This window comes from Camelus ferus, chromosome 1 (assembly GCF_009834535.1).
Source record: "Camelus ferus isolate YT-003-E chromosome 1, BCGSAC_Cfer_1.0, whole genome shotgun sequence".
Taxonomy (NCBI): domain Eukaryota; kingdom Metazoa; phylum Chordata; class Mammalia; order Artiodactyla; family Camelidae; genus Camelus; species Camelus ferus.
In genome coordinates, this window is record NC_045696.1 from 52,238,633 (window position 1) to 52,254,862 (window position 16,230).

Here is a 16,230-nt window from a genome sequence, read left to right on the forward strand (position 1 = left end):
TTTAGAAGTGAGAAAAATGGAAACTCAAAAAGTTAAGAGGTTTATGCAAGGTTATTTAACTAGTAATTCATACAGTTGGTACTTGAACTTGCATTCATTACCATACTGCCTCCTCATATAGATAGCTCTTTAAAGTTCCTACCCTCCAAGGACTCCCAGACACATCATAAAGCTAAAACATTTGAATAAGGCAGTCTAACTTTTGGTTAACAAAATGGAGGAAAGCTGCCATTATAGAAAACTGAGAAAAAAGACTCCAAGAATAAATATGATTCCAAACTTTCTATTTTCCACCAAAACTCCTAATCAATACCCTCCCATGAAACTCACTCTCCTTAGCCTACTTCAACATGCCAGGCTCACCCTAAGTTTTACTCCTTCAGGTCACAGGATCACATCATATTTCCTCCAAGCAAAGTAGATTGATGTTTGAAGTCAACTGAGTTATTTATATCCTTCTTTATCTCCAACCTTCACACTCTCCCTGACATCAGCCTGACTTGCTTCTCCTAAAATAAACTTTTCCTCCATGAATAGCACCATCCAGGTACTCAAGCAAAACACTTGAGAGTCATCCTAAACTTCTTTTTCCTTAACAGCAACCAACCTCCACCCTTCCATCGAGATAGTCCCCAAATTTTATCAACTCTATCTCCTAAAAATCTTGTGCATCCAGCTTTCTTGATGTTCCTCACAGATTCACAGCTACTATTTTAATTCAGGCCTTCATCATACTTCATCCTGATCACCATTAACTGTCTGCTAACTGGGCTCACAGACTCTAGTCTCTTCTCTTTACAACCTTTCTTCTACACTCAGTTGCTCAAATGTTTTTTCTCAACAGAACTAAGGAGCCGTTTCCTTACATAAAACCCTTTGGTGGATTCCACCTCCTTTCTAGATCTTTAGCATGGCATAGACAAGGTACTTCATTGGTAGCACCTGTGTATCTCTCCATCTTCATCTCCAGAGGCTCCTAAACTTGCACTCTTTTGAATTAGAAACCAGGTAGAAATCAAGAGGCTTCTTTTGGGTTTTCAATTTACATTGGATTTTCACTACCAACTGACAATTGCCCTTTCCCGTCTCTTCTCTCAAATAAAGAAAGAATCAGATTAAAGGGAAGAGGGTGATGTGATTAAAAACCAGTATTAACTCTATAAAAAGTTTTTAATAAAATTTGGCTTACCAAAATACTTCATATTTATATTTATAATATTTTATGTTATCTTTTGTGTATTACAGTCCATCTAAAGGTATTGGTAGTACATTAAATTCAGCATCCAGAACACTGAAGACATAAATTAAATATCTGATCATAACAATAGCAGTCAGATCTTTGGGCTTGAAATAATAAAGGGATCAACACATTTTTATAGTAAAGGCCAAATCTAAGAATTTTTTTATACAATAGCCACTAGACTACAAATTTTAGTAGTCAGAGGCCATGTCTTAATCATCTCTGTATTCTCTACTGTGTCAAATACAAACCCCAACATAATAGGTGCCTAGTGAATGAATGAATGAATGAATGATTAAATGAAATTATAGATAACACCAGGTCAAAAAACTAAAGCAGCAATAACTTATGTACTATTTGATAAACCAGATAATTCAATGAAATTTATTATTATAGCTGATCAACTTAGTCAAAATGTCATAAATACATATTTTTAAAAAGCATGTGTGTGTGTGTGTGTATGTGTATATATATATATATCCAGCAGATTTTTGTACAGAACATCAATTTGATCTTCATTTGAGCATCTACTAAGTCATTCAATGGATAACATAACAAAAATTTTCAATATAACAAAAAATACACTATTTGAAAAACAAGTAAAATAGATACTTCTGTTGTTATTATTATCTTTAGATTGTCCCCTACACATCTCATCAAACGGAGAAATTAGAACTTTCTTAGCTAGAACTTTGATCAAATTACTGACTTTCAAATTGTAATGCTATCCAAACTGGCTTCTAAACCAAATGGAAACAGCATCATTGAGCACTAACATACACCTTACTGTACATTTCTTCTACATGACAACCTCATGTTCCATGATACTCCGAAGACTATTAGGCACTAAAGTCACCTTACTTGCCTGAAGTTTAGCATTGCATCCCAGGCCAGCTACAGAAACACCTTAATCCACCACCTAAAATTTCAGATATCAAGGGGCTGCACCAGTGGGGACCCTGGGCCCCTGAGCCAGCTGTGCTGTGACCTGGCTTCATCCACCTGTGGCAGGTAGCCTCAGTAAGAGGCAGAGCCTGGCAGCCAAACAGGCTAGGGGCAAGTCCTGCCTACCAGTGCAACCACAGTAGTTGGTCTCATCACAAGAGAATGGCCCACTCAGCCCACATTGGGGTACCCTTAAATCATAGAGCCCTGGTGACCAGAAGGGAGTGTGCTGCTGGGCCTCAAAGGATGTCTCCTCCAAAAGCCCACTTCTCCAAGATTGAGAACTGTAACTGACTTACCTAATACATAAAAATAAACAGAGAATTAAGCAAAATGAGGAGATAGAGGAATATGTTTCAAACAAAGGAAAAAGATAAAACCCCAGAAGAAATAACTAAGCAAAGTAAGTAGAGATAAGCAATCTATCTGATAAAGAATTCAAGGTAATGATCTTAAAGATGCTCAAGAACTCTGGAGAAGAATGGATAAACACAGTAGAAAAATGAATAAACACAGTGGAACAAAGAGTTACAAAATACAAAGAAGTACCAAACAGAGCTGAAGAATAAAATAAATGAAATACAAAATATACTAGAAGGAATCAGCTGTAGATTAGATGATAAAGAGGAATGAATCAGCAAACTGAAAGACAGAGTAGTGAAAAATCACCCAAGCCAAACAGAAAAAAATTAAAAAGAATTAAAAAAAAATAGACAGTCTAAGAGACCTCTGAGACAACATCAAGCATACTAAACAATGGCATTATAAGGGTCCCAGAAGGAGAAGAGAAAAATAACGGCAGAGAACCTATTTGAAACAATAGTAGCTGAAAAATTCCGTAACCTAGGAAAGAAAACAGAAATCTAGGTCCAGGAAGCCCACAGAGTTCTAAACAAGATCAAACCAAACAGATTCACACCAAGACACACTGTAATTAAAATGGTAAAAATTAAAGACAGAGAATATTAAAAGCAGCAAGAGAAAAGCAAGTAGTTCTATACAAAGGAACTCCCATAGGACTGTCAGCTGACTTTCCAGCAGAAACTTTACAAGCCAGAAGGGAGTGGTACATTATATTTAAAGTGATGAAAAAAAAATAATTAGTGAAGTGATGAATACTCTACTCTGCATGGTTATCATTCAAATTTCAGGGAGAGATAAAGAGTTTTACAGATAAGCAATAGTTGTGAGTTCAGCACCACTAAACCATCTTAACAAGAAATATTAAAGAGACTTCTCTAAGTGGAAAAGAAAAGGCCACAACTGAAAATATGAAAATTATGAAAGGACAAATCTCACTGGTAAAGGCAAACATACAATAATTGTAGTATATCAACCATTTATAAAGCTGGCAGGAAGGTTAAAAGACTAAAATAATAAAATCACCTATATCCACAATAAGTAGCTAAAGGATACACAAAACAAAAAGATGTAAACTATGATGTCAAAAACATTAAATGTGGGAAGGGGATTAAAAATGCGTTTGAACTTAATAGATTATCAACTTAAAATAATCATATATATTGTTATTCACATAACCACAAGCCAAAAATCTGTAATAGATACACAGATAAAGAAGAGAAAGGAACCCAAACATAACACTAAAGATAGTCATCAAATCACAAGGGAAGAAAGCAAAAGAAGAAAGTGACAAAAAAGAATTACAAAAACAATCAGAAAACAACTAACGAAATATCAGTAAGTACATACCTATTAATAATTACTTTAAATGTAAATGAACTAAATGCTCCAATCAAAAGATGTAGAGTGGCTGAATATTAAGCCATTAAAAAATGAAATCCTGCCATTTGTGACAACATGGATGGACCTAGGGTGTATTATGCTAAGTGAAATAAGTCAGAGAAAGACAAATACTGTATGATTTCACTTATGTGTGGAATCTAAAAAACAAAACAAATATATAAACATAACAGAACAGAAACAGAGTCACAGATACAAAGAACAAACAGGTGGTTGCCAGAGACGGAGGGGTAAGGGGGGAGGAAAGAAATAGGTGAGGGAGATTAAGAGGTACAAACTTCCAGTTACAAAATAAATGAGTCATGGGGATGAAATGTACAGCATGGGGAATATAGTCAATAATAATGTAGTATTTTTCAATGGTGACAGATGGTAACTAGACTAATCACAGTGATCATTTTGTAATGTATAGAAATATCAAATTACTATATCGTGTGCCAAGAAGTAATGTAGGGTTGTAGATCAATTACACTTCCTAAATAAATAAGTAAATAAACTTGCAGAAAAAGAGATCAAATTTGTAGTTATCAAAGGTGGGGGGTGGTGGGAGCAGAACTGGATGTAGGTGGTCAAAAGGTATAAACTAGCAGTTACAAGATAAGTAAGTACTAGGGATGTAATATACATAAAACATGATTGAAATAAATAACACTGCTGTATATTATGTATGAAAGTTGTTAAGAGAGTAAATACTGAGTTCTCATCACAGGGAATAATTTTTTTCTTTTGTATCTGTATGAGATGATGGATGTTTGCTAAATTTATTATGGTGTTCATTTCAAGATGTATGTAAGTCATATATTGTGCTGTATACCTTACACATATACAATGCTGAATGTCACTTATATCTCAATAAAACTGGGGAAAAATAAAATTAAATAAAATGAAATAAAACAAAATAAAATATTAAGGGACAGCCTCAGGGATATAGTCAAAGACAGAGCACTCTGAACATATCCAAACTAAGATCGGCTCTTTTCTATTACTAGAAAGGTGCTTAGCAAGGGGTTCTACATATCACGTTGAGTAACAGGAATTTCATATGAAAAAGAAATTCTCTTGAATCCTGCCTCCTTAAAAATATCCTGCATAACAAAAGGATATAATGGGTAGATCTTCACTAGGTAGACGTCTGAAAGCTTAGGCTATTGTACATCAGTATAAAAACTGCTATTTTCTGGGGTACTACCAAGTTTTTATAAATTCCACTGTTGTCCTCAATCAAAATAACTAAGGAAATGGTGTAGCTAAAGAAAAAAAATGGGTGAAATTTAAATCAATGAACTGAGGAATAAAAGCATAGGTTAGAAAGAGGGATACATGGTAACAAATGCTGACATACTGAAAAGCAAAGAAAAAAATGTGAAGACACATCTGAGGGCAAAAGGCTGAGGACAGCCAAAACTGATAGGACATAAAGTGACTGAAATAAAAGCACAGGAAAGACAGAGTAGAGGAGAAATTTGAATAATATTAATGGGTAGGAAAATGTATGTTGTATGAGCTGAAGTAATCCCAATGCTATAATGAGCCATGAAGTAGAAAGGCAATATTTCTTCTATCTAAAAGTTTTATGGCAACCAAGGATGGACTACAATATGAAAAACGAATAGACCTGAATTCCATGATAGGCATAGAAAGTGACCAATGGTGATACTTGTACTGTTTAAGGACAGAAGAGGGTACTTAGTAACTTTAGACTGTACCATTTAATTTTTTTTCAGCTTTGGAAAATGTCTTAAATTCCACTTTGCTACCTATTTGCTTTAGTTTTTTAAATTGTGGACTGGACATGCCATGCAAGTAATCTACAGGAGATGAATAACATCACTTATTCGAATAACAGTAATAATAAAGAACTAGTTGACAGTGCATTCATTCCCACGCCTCTGGCACTGAATCAACCATTATAACACCCAAGCCCAGGAGGAAACTATCAGCAGTGTTGGTATCATCTCTGACCCTGGAGTTTGAACCTCTTTTCTATGAGGAGCACATTATTAGGTAAGACAACAGGATGTAAAATGATATGAAAATGTGTAGGCCAACATTCAGAAAGAAAGAAGGTAAAGATTTAATTCTCTTCCAAAAAGCAGTTTCTAAATGTGGATTCAGTAATAAACACCTGTAACCTACCAGTGAGCAGAAGCGTTAGAAACTGAAGGCATACAGTACAATGCTTACCCTTACAATCGGTATTTGACTACCTCATAAATGATTTGAGTTTAGCTACCAGGGTTTTTGTTTGTTTGTTTTGTTTTGTTTTGAAGTCAAGATTTTTTTTTCTTTTCCTTTGTTTGTTCTCTATTTACAATTGTGAGAGAACTACGTAGAGAAACATCTTGGTTCAATGTGGGCAGGTGCTTGTCAGCTTTCCACACAACATCAATACACCTCAAACTCTCCACATCTCAATCCTTTGGATAGTCTTTAGCTGAGACTACACCTAGCCCTTTTACTTATGTCTTATGTACAATTTCAGGTCTCAGCATTTTCTGAGAACAGGTAGTTACAGTCAAACTTCCTCTTCTCATAAATCCTGAAGAAAAAAAAAGGCGGGGTAGGGGTAGGAAATGGATAGTTGCACTGCCAATCCAAACAGAACTATTATGTTTTGCTACTAAAATATTCCAATAGCTGGCAGCAGTGATCTAGAAGACTGTGTTTTTAATATGTATACACAAGCCTTTCAGCAGATTAAACTCAAATGAGGAGAAGGAGGTGGAGGAAGAGGTGGAGGAAGGGGAGGACAATTTTGTTAATGATGATGATGATGATAGCTACCATTTTTAGTACTTGTGCTGTGCATGTATTATCACATTTAATCTTCATGAACTCAAAAAGATCCTTGTTAGGTAAAACTGTTTTTATCCTCATTTTATACAGAATAATGAGACATAGAAAGCAGTTGTTTAAAGCAATTTAAACATGTTTAGTTTATGTAAAGTTAAAACAAAACTTTATATGGATTGACCAATCTTTTGATATTGGATCAAGGATTGTCATTGACTCTCGATCTGCTAAACACATTATTCTTCCTGCTTAAACTGTACCACAATGTATCATCTACTTAAAGTCAGTGAGAGTTTAAAGGCTTTGGTTTATTTAAAGTCAGTGAGTGCTTAAAGAGACTTGCAAAACAAGCTTGAATGCGGGATCCTTCCAAACTTTTACATTCATCCCCTATCCCTGCCCCAAGTGATCTTTCATTGCTGTCTAGCCACACCTATTTAAGCGCTCCTTTTTAAGTGATTCACCCTTAAAAAGTCTTTCCAAAGCAGTCAACTTAAATTTCATAAAAGAAACAACCATTTATACTTTTTTTACTCATATTTCACCAGTTTGCATAGTTAAATTACATTTGCACCTTCAACGGGCATAAACAAATTTGAAAACAAACACAAATGACTCTAGGTAAGCAAATCAGCAGGTAAACAGATAAACAGAAACGATATTTCAGTTTCTTATTGGCCTGAAGCAGGGAGTGGCAAAGAGGGCTTCTACTATATTCATGTCTTCCCTAATTACAAAGAATACTACTTAATAACTATATTAGGTTTCTAGCAGAATGGCTTTAAGTTGAAAAATACAATCAAATTTGATAGAAGGGTTTACAATAACACCAACATTCTACAGTAGAAATGTAATGCATTCCTTCTTATCTTTCTTAAATTGAAATCCTAGGAGACTCCTTCACTGATAAAAACTAAAGTCATAAAATTCCATCCCAAACTCAATTAAGTATAACAAAGCCCTTTCCCAAAGCATGAACATACATACTCACATACATTTATATGTATAATTAATAAATGAAGAAACTCAGACTTTAAGAAAGAAACCTCCTACCAGAGGAAACCATCATTTTATGTGGGTAAAACCCTGAATTTAAAGTTCAGGATCAATTAGTTACTATTTATTAATGTGGGATACGGCACTTCACCTCCCTGAGCTGCAGTCTCTGTATCTAAAAAAGGAGACAATAATAACTTGTTCTCTCCCTCTCACAAAATTATGGTCAGAATTATATAAAATAAAATATATGAACACACTCTGCAAACTATTGGTCATCATACACATATAAGTTAGTGTTATTGGAAATCCTAGCTCGTATTTTGAACATAGAACTTCAGAGTCAGGGGAGGTCAATTCACAAATGATGAGGCTGAGAGCCAAAAGCCTAAATTACTTTCCTACTAACAGTGGCATGGATGACAGAGCAGAAATAGAGCATCCTTGATTAACCTGGAAAAGAATATCACAGTCATGGGAGTGGGATCAATTGGAGATTCAAGGAAGCCACAGTGCTCAGAATGAGCTAATGCTGAACCGTAGACTGTGAACAGAGATAAATTTGTAAAGGCTGAGCAGTTTCATACAATAAGTTCTGGCAGTGACTTTGGTGAAAATATTACAGGAAAGATAGAAAGTTCAACCCCTCAAAAAAGTTCAACTATACCAAACACAGATTATTATTTCATCTTATATAACAAAATGCTGATGCCTTTTCAAACTAAAGAAAATCGCAAATTTGAGATAATTCTCTTATTTCTCCTATTCCTTTCTACTGGTCAGAGTAGTTAATTAACCACAGGTTAGGAAGTTAAAAAAAACAATAGGATGGACCTCAGTAAAGTTCAAGTACTTTAATTGGATTGCTTGGGGAAAGTTTGTTTCTCTTTTTCTCTGGCCATTAATCCAGCAGGGGAAAGTGATCTAACACAGCACTATGGCACGAAGGGACGGGCCCTGAGAGCCTGTCTCTATGATGACTGTTCTTGTGCATCCAGGCCGCCTATTGAAACTAACAATGCCTGCTGCTGCTGCCGAAGAGGATCATCCAAACTCTGAAAATGAAACACATCACACAAAGGGATGAAAGAATTCTTATTCCACTGGGTTTAGCTTGCAGCTGGTCATGCATGCCAAAGGGATGTACCATGAGGATGAGAAAGAAGCTTCCAAAGAGAATAGCCAGTCGGACATTTGAAACGCTTTAGGAATTATTCTTTTGAAACTAAGGCAAATAACTAGACTTCTTTACAGTGGAACTTGGAAGAATAAGGGTTGGTTTGTTTGTTTTAATCGCTGCAACTCACCCAGATGTGAATATTTTTGCCTTGAAAAGAAACAGACAATTTCTAATTGATTATACATTTGGGAGTTCCTCATTTATAGTAAGAGATCATATTATGTAACAAGTAGTTTCTTTCTCTGGACTGGAGCTCAAAGTCACTTTGGAGTTTAAAACTGTATACAGGGATAGGTGTTGGGTTTTTCTGCAATTGATGCAAGTACACTGAATAATATGCTTGTTATACAAAATAACACACTGGTTAGCAGACTCTGAGGTCAGATCAGTGGTGAAACTGATGTGACCCTCATTACATGGCATTGGGTCCCATGGGCTCTAACAGTCTGCAATAGCTGCACTAAGTCTGCCCACAAAAGGTGTTCCAAATAGAGTTAAAAGTTATAAGAACTTCCCCTGCAGTCACCATTGCTCCTGGCCCCTCAACTGGCCTCAGCAAGGCATAATGCAGTTTTTCAGTGGCCCTGGACATCACTCTCTGAAGTAGTGCCAAAAGCAGCACCTAGAGCTTTGGGGAAACATGACGCAGTGAGGCACTGGCCTTCCCTGATAAACTGACTCCAGTCAGAAACACAAATAATTGCCTGCCCTCCTTAGCCGTTTTCCACTCCTGTTCCAAAAAGCTCGCCTTCCTCTGTTTACAGGAGAAAAGTGAGAAACTCCTTTCATTGCACATAACAGTACACACATTAGACTTAGCAATCTATTTTTACTTATTATACCACTGATTCCAAATAACTCAGCCATAACTAGATGTGTAGCTTTATGGAAGTTACTTAATATAATTTAGCCTTAGAATTTTCATTGATAAAATATAAATATCTGTCTTGTGAGGCTGTTGTGAAGAATAAGATAATATTTACCTTCTAGTTCAGTTACCAGCAAAAAGGGTAATTCAATAAATGCTAGTCATTGTCTGTATCATTCTCTATAACAGCAGTAACAATAGTGTACATAAGAAACTAAAATGAGAAATGGAATGAAGTATCAAAAATATTCCCCTACCTTGTCAGGATGTTATTGTTGATTCAAACACTGTGTCATTCTTCTCAGGTTAGATCACACATTACAAGAAGTATTACTTCCTTGGAGGACTGAGTGGACAGAAATCACTGGGAGAAAAATTTCCTTTCCACATATTCAATCCATTAGTTCTAATTAATGTCCTTAAGACCACTGTAAATGAGTTCTTGCTACAAGTGTTTTAACTTTTCAAATTGCTACTATTGTATTTTACACATAAATGTTTGACATTAGAGGTTTTCCATAATTGTTTGAATGTTTCTCATTTCCCCACTTCTACCATGGCTTCTACACAGCACTCTTCTAGCTTCTCTTAAAAAGAGAAGTCAATTTGGATGAAAATTGATACTACAAAAACAAAGTTGAAATGTAGCTGAGAAAAATAATTCTCACTCTAGGTCCTTCTACAGGCACTATCCCACCCAACTGGATAAAATGAACTTTTAGCCCTGAGTCCATTACCAACATATTCTAAAGACTAAAAGAAGCAGCCCTTCAGAAAAACCTAAACATTAACAGGGAAATTGACATACATACATATGTAGATATAGTGTCCAAAGAAGAGGGATTATAGTGAGGAAAAATGTATGTAAAGAGAGACAGTGATATTTGTAGGCACAATAGAGAGTTATCCTTAAGCAATAATATAAAACCCACAATTCATTCTCCCTTAAAAATTATAAAATATTTTAAATTCAAATTTTATTCTAGTAACAAACTAAAGCTATTTAGATAAATTCCTACCATTAATTACTTCTTTACATTGTGAATTTTTATACTAAAATCCTTCACTGGGGTGCCAAAGAAGACAAAAGAACCTAGTATTTCATTCTAAAGGAACTAATTTTGAAAACCTGAGTCATCATTTTTCTCACCATCCCTTTTACCAGCACCCATCCAAACAACCACCAGATCCTGTTAACGCTCTTTTTCCTCCCATTATTATTGTCTAGAATCCTAAGAAATCTAGGCAATTTCATCCTCTAACCTCTGCCATCCATCTTTATGTTTCTAGAGTTATCTTCTTAAAAAAAAAAAAAGCCTCAAGGAATTTCCTTCATCTCCTCAAAAATCCTGGGTGGTTTACTGAATAAACCATTCAAAGTCTTTCACAGTATGGAACTAAACTACAATTTGCAGTAATTAAATTGAATGTAAAAGATATCCAGTAACTGCCTGCTATGTTCCGGACTCCATAGTAGTGGGTTGGTAGTGGAGATAAAGACGAACCAGACATGGTCCCTATTCTCAAAGAAGCCAGTACAGTGAAGAGGCAGTAAACTAAAAATTGTAAAACAGTGCAGTGAGTACAAAAACAGTAACTAACAACAGGGTGCTAACAGAATTAGATAAGTTTCAAACTCAGTGAGTAGAAAAGTGAAAGTAATACGTTGGCCCTCTGCTTCTATAAATGATGGAGTAACAGAAACAGGACTTAGCCTCCTGCCTTAAACAACTAAAAACTAGACAAAATAATGGTTTACAGACATTGGAAAACAGGAAGCCCATGACAATATCAGCCCCACAACTGCTATAGCTAACTGCCTAGAGAGAGTTACCAGACCCCATGTGAGGGAGGAAGAAACGAAATAGAGCCTGCCTTGCCTTGGACCACAAGGCTAATAAGGAATAGATCTGGGCTTCAGCTAAGAGTCTTTCTGACTGCAAAGTCCAAGAAGTTTTTCCTTTTACTTCTCTACCACCTTTAAAGCATTGCTAAGACTATTCACTCAGCCTAGAAATTAGTTCAGCCCTACCCCTTCATTTTTTCCTAGCCCTGTAGAAATTATGTATCAAGGTTTCAGTTTAAACATTACTTCATCCTAGAAAACTCCCCTAATTCCATTGCCCCCACCCACAGTAAAAATCAGTATTATCATGCTCTATAATACTGTATTACTTTGTTTTTATTGTTTTGTGGCACTAATTTTATTTTGCTTTATCTAATAATTACATTAATGTTAACCAACATTTATTAAGAGCTTATTATGTTATTGCTCTAAATGCTGCACATGAGCCGAATCATTTAATTCTCAGGACAATCCTATATAGTAGGTACTACTTTCAGCCTCATCTTGTAGGTAAGAAAACGGAAACACAGATAGGTAAATAACTCACCTAAAGTTACACAACTAGTAAATTTCAGAGCAGAAATTCAAACTGAATAATCTGATTCCAAAGTCCTTGCATATAACCTAATTGTTTCCTGTTTGAATAGCCTACTAGACTTCTTGAACAGAGACAGTTCATCTAAGTAATCTTGCTATTTGTATATCTAACACCCTAGAACCACATTTTATACCTAATAGATACTCTATGTTGTTTTCCATATGAATGGATGGACAAAGGAGCACTATGAGGCTGTGGGGGAGTAATGACACTGAGTGCTAAACCAGAACTCTGGGAATCTCTAAACTGTGGACAAAATGTACCTATAATTCTTTGAGAGAAAGTATTCTTCAACCTTGCAGCTCCTCAGAAATTTCATCCATGAGCAACTAAAGCTTTCACATGCTCCAGTGATGGAGTCTTACTTCACCCTTACTAAGTTCAATATTGGTGAATTATAGCTGTATTATTTTATATTTATTTTAATGATCATTATGAGATACATTTCACACATTTGTCCTAAGCATAGAATACTACTAGTAAGAATATATATATTTAGAATATACATATAAGAATATATTTATTTATATAATAGAACATTACTAGTAAGACTATATATATACATATTCTATATATACTCTGTGGGAGTAGACAACGGCAAAGGTAGTAACAAAATAATAGCAATAAAATAAACTACTATGTTCAAACACTTACCATCAGCCAGGCACCTGCATTATCATTATTATTAATGGCATTATAATGCCAGTGCATTATCTCACTTAACCCTCACAACACTCATGAGGTAGGAATAAGATGAGTCCTGAAATGAGGGTAATCTCAATTTTTAACAACAGTGTCAGATGCCTTAAAAGAGTGTATTTGCAAAGTTCATAACCATTTTATTGAATTACAGCAGAAGCTTAAAAATCATGGGACTATATTTTTTTTTATCATTTATTGTTTTTTCATCAACTTAATCACAAGTGTTATGGGTTAGAAACCACTAGTCATTCTGCTTATGTCAATACCATCATGAGTTCATATATGCTCAATATCTACTCTACACAAGCTTATTTGCAAGTTAGTACATTGTTTACTAACAAAATGTAGTAAAGTTGCCAGATTCTTAAGGCAGAAAATAATGGTTACAGGACTTTAAATTAGATGCTCACATCCTCTTATATTGTTAACAAGGGCTAGAATCACTGCACTCCGTGAATTGCTTTGAATAATCACTCTAGATGATCAAGAAGTTCCCTCCACTTACTCTCTAGAGTTAAGGAGTTTTGCATGCAGTAATCACAACTAAAACAGAAATAATGAAAACATATGTGCACAGCTACAAAATATGCTAAGTTCATAATTAAATCTTCAGCCCCTAGTGTCTTAAATCACAAAGGTTTATCAGGAAATTTAAGTTTTTTCCATTTCTTTAATTCTCTCCATTCTTGTAATAAAAACTCTGATACAATAAACCTTCAGTAATTCAATAGCATATTAGCCATACTTTAAGAATACTACTACTACTTAAGTGTATCTCAGTAAAACTGAAAGGAAAAAAATACGTGCACACACACACACACACACAGAAGAAAAATAGTGATAATATTACATCATGTCATACCACAATACATTACATTATTAATGGATATCAGTAACTGAGTCCCTACTACATGCTGGGCAAAATATTAGGTGCTTTACTATATTCATTTAGTCTCCACCACTCTGGGAGTTTGGTTTTCTTATCTGAACTTCATAGGAAAGTAAAGTGGCTCAGAATAATTTGTCCACGGTCTCACAGATGGGAGCTCAAGAATAGAATGGGAGCTCAAACCCACCTCACGTTACCACAAACAGTAAGAGAATTTTGTGAAGTGGGAGTTTGCAAAATTAACATACAAAATAAATAGCCTTCCCATACAGAAACAAAAAAAAGTCAGAAAATATTATGGAAAAGAATAAGATAGTAAGTTTGGGATAGTGAGTATGTAAAAAAAAAAGTAAATAAGCAATTAAATAAACAAATGAATAGAGTACTGAGGAGTAACCTTAGTAGCAAATGTTTAGAACCTCTGTAGGAAAAACTGTACAACACTTTTGAAAGACACAAAAGTTATTTAACAACTTATGATTACCAGTTACCGGGGAGGGAGAAGAGGGTGGGAAGGGATAAATTAGGAATTTGAGATTTGCAGATACTAACTACTATATGTAAAATAGATACACAACAAGCTTCTTCTGTATAGCACAGGGAACTATATTCAATATCTTGTAGTAACCTATAATGAAAAAGAATATGAAAATGAGTATATGTATGTGTACATTTGACTGAAACATTATGCTGTACACCAGAAATTGACACTCTGTAAACTGACTATACTTCAATAAAAAAAGAACTGAAAAAAAAAGTTATTTAACAAATGGAGGGATAAAGTAAGACCTTGGATAAAAAGACTCAATTTCATAAAGATATTAATTGTCCCTATGTCAATTTATGAATTTATCATAATTCCAATGAAACAACGTCAGTTTTTTTTTTTCCCTTGAAGTCTGCTAGTTGATTATAAAGCTCATTTGGAATAACAAATAAGCAAGAAAAGTTACAAAAACCCTGAAAAAGAAGAGCAATGGTGGGGATGCAGTGGGAAGCTAACACTTCAGATATTAAAATATGCTCTACAACTTCTATAATTAACATAATGCAATAATAGTATATATGAACAGACAGACCAACATAGAAGATCTAAAAGTATGTATAATTGCATAGGAAAATTTACTATACTGACATAAGACCCAACAAAGTCAACTAAACAATAGTAAAGGCAAATGCCTCTCTGGTCAGGTAATTATCATTCTCATGGACTCTGTGAAAACCAAAATCCAGCACACCTCTGGGAATCACAGAAATTGCAGAATAGTTCAGTAGAAATAACTCTAATACCTTTTCTTTCTTCATCATCATTTTTAAACCCCAGCAGAAAGATTGTAGTCATATAACCAAAACCTAGGAGAATCTAAACCACATCTATAGAATTTAGTTGGAAATAAACTATACTACCCCATATCCCAATTCATATTATATTTATTCCATTTCAGTATTATACTTACTTTTAAAAGGGATTACAATCCTTGAATATCTTAATCTACCATTTAAATTAAAAAAATACATAAGCAATTTCTACATGCTACAGGGCAAGGGCCCTTAATAGATATTTAGATTTATCCTATAATTAAAAATAATAATAATGCAAATGTATGCCAAAGCCCTGTAAACAATATTTTCAAAAAATTTGTTGTGGAGAAGGACCCCTGGTGTCTAGCTGGATTCAAGCCAGTCATATAGTGTAGCTGTTGACTGCATAGCATTTTAGTCCATGATGAGACAGCATCTTTGCTTACTTTGAGATATTTTACTTCACCCATAAAGGATGTCAAGCCTCTAAAATTTGTAAAGAATTACGTTTAGGAAGAAAAATCTTGGTTGTTTTACATTTTCCCCAATAAACATTTCAAGAAGCATGATATAGATTCTTTAGACACTGAACACATCATTACTGTGTGACTGAAAGGAATGGATCTCAGACACAGTAATTACAGTGTCTGATTGGTGTCTCCAGAACATATAGATACCATCTACATTTATAAAGATGAGAACTATCTCCACAAGTAGATTTCTAAGAAAGCTTTTTAAAAAACAACATAAAAATGGTAGTTGGCAAAAGACATGATCACAGCCTTGCTGTACACTAACATTGCCTTGCAAATGAAAACCTGCACTATTCCTTATGATCAGGGTTTTACCCATTTATTTGGTTAATCATTCAAATGGCTAAACAGACCTCTAATTTGAAAATAAAAACCAATTGATGCAATCACAAACAAGTTCTAAAATTGCGGTTTATAAAAATTGAAATCTTGTTCTAAGCCAAAACACACACACAGTTACCTTTTCCTAATCAGAGCATTCATTTCTCCTCATTATGATCTCACAAGCACATTAAAATCTTATTAACATTAATTACTTCTGAGCGCCTATGCATGAGCAGTGACAGTCGTGAGTGTG

The 16,230-nt window shown here is 34.7% G+C and overlaps 1 protein-coding gene and 1 long non-coding RNA gene across 15 annotated transcripts in view; one reads left to right on the forward strand and one right to left on the reverse strand.

The window, feature by feature from the left end:
• The window catches only part of ZBTB20 (zinc finger and BTB domain containing 20), a 758,837-nt gene that overhangs the window by 681,925 nt on the left and 60,682 nt on the right, over positions 1-16,230 (reverse strand). The window lies entirely within an intron of this gene.
• On the forward strand, positions 1,351-15,061 carry LOC116663661. The gene is made up of 3 exons (XR_004319926.1): positions 1,351-1,434; positions 6,674-6,679; positions 15,052-15,061. It is a non-coding gene; the product is annotated as an uncharacterized LOC116663661 (long non-coding RNA).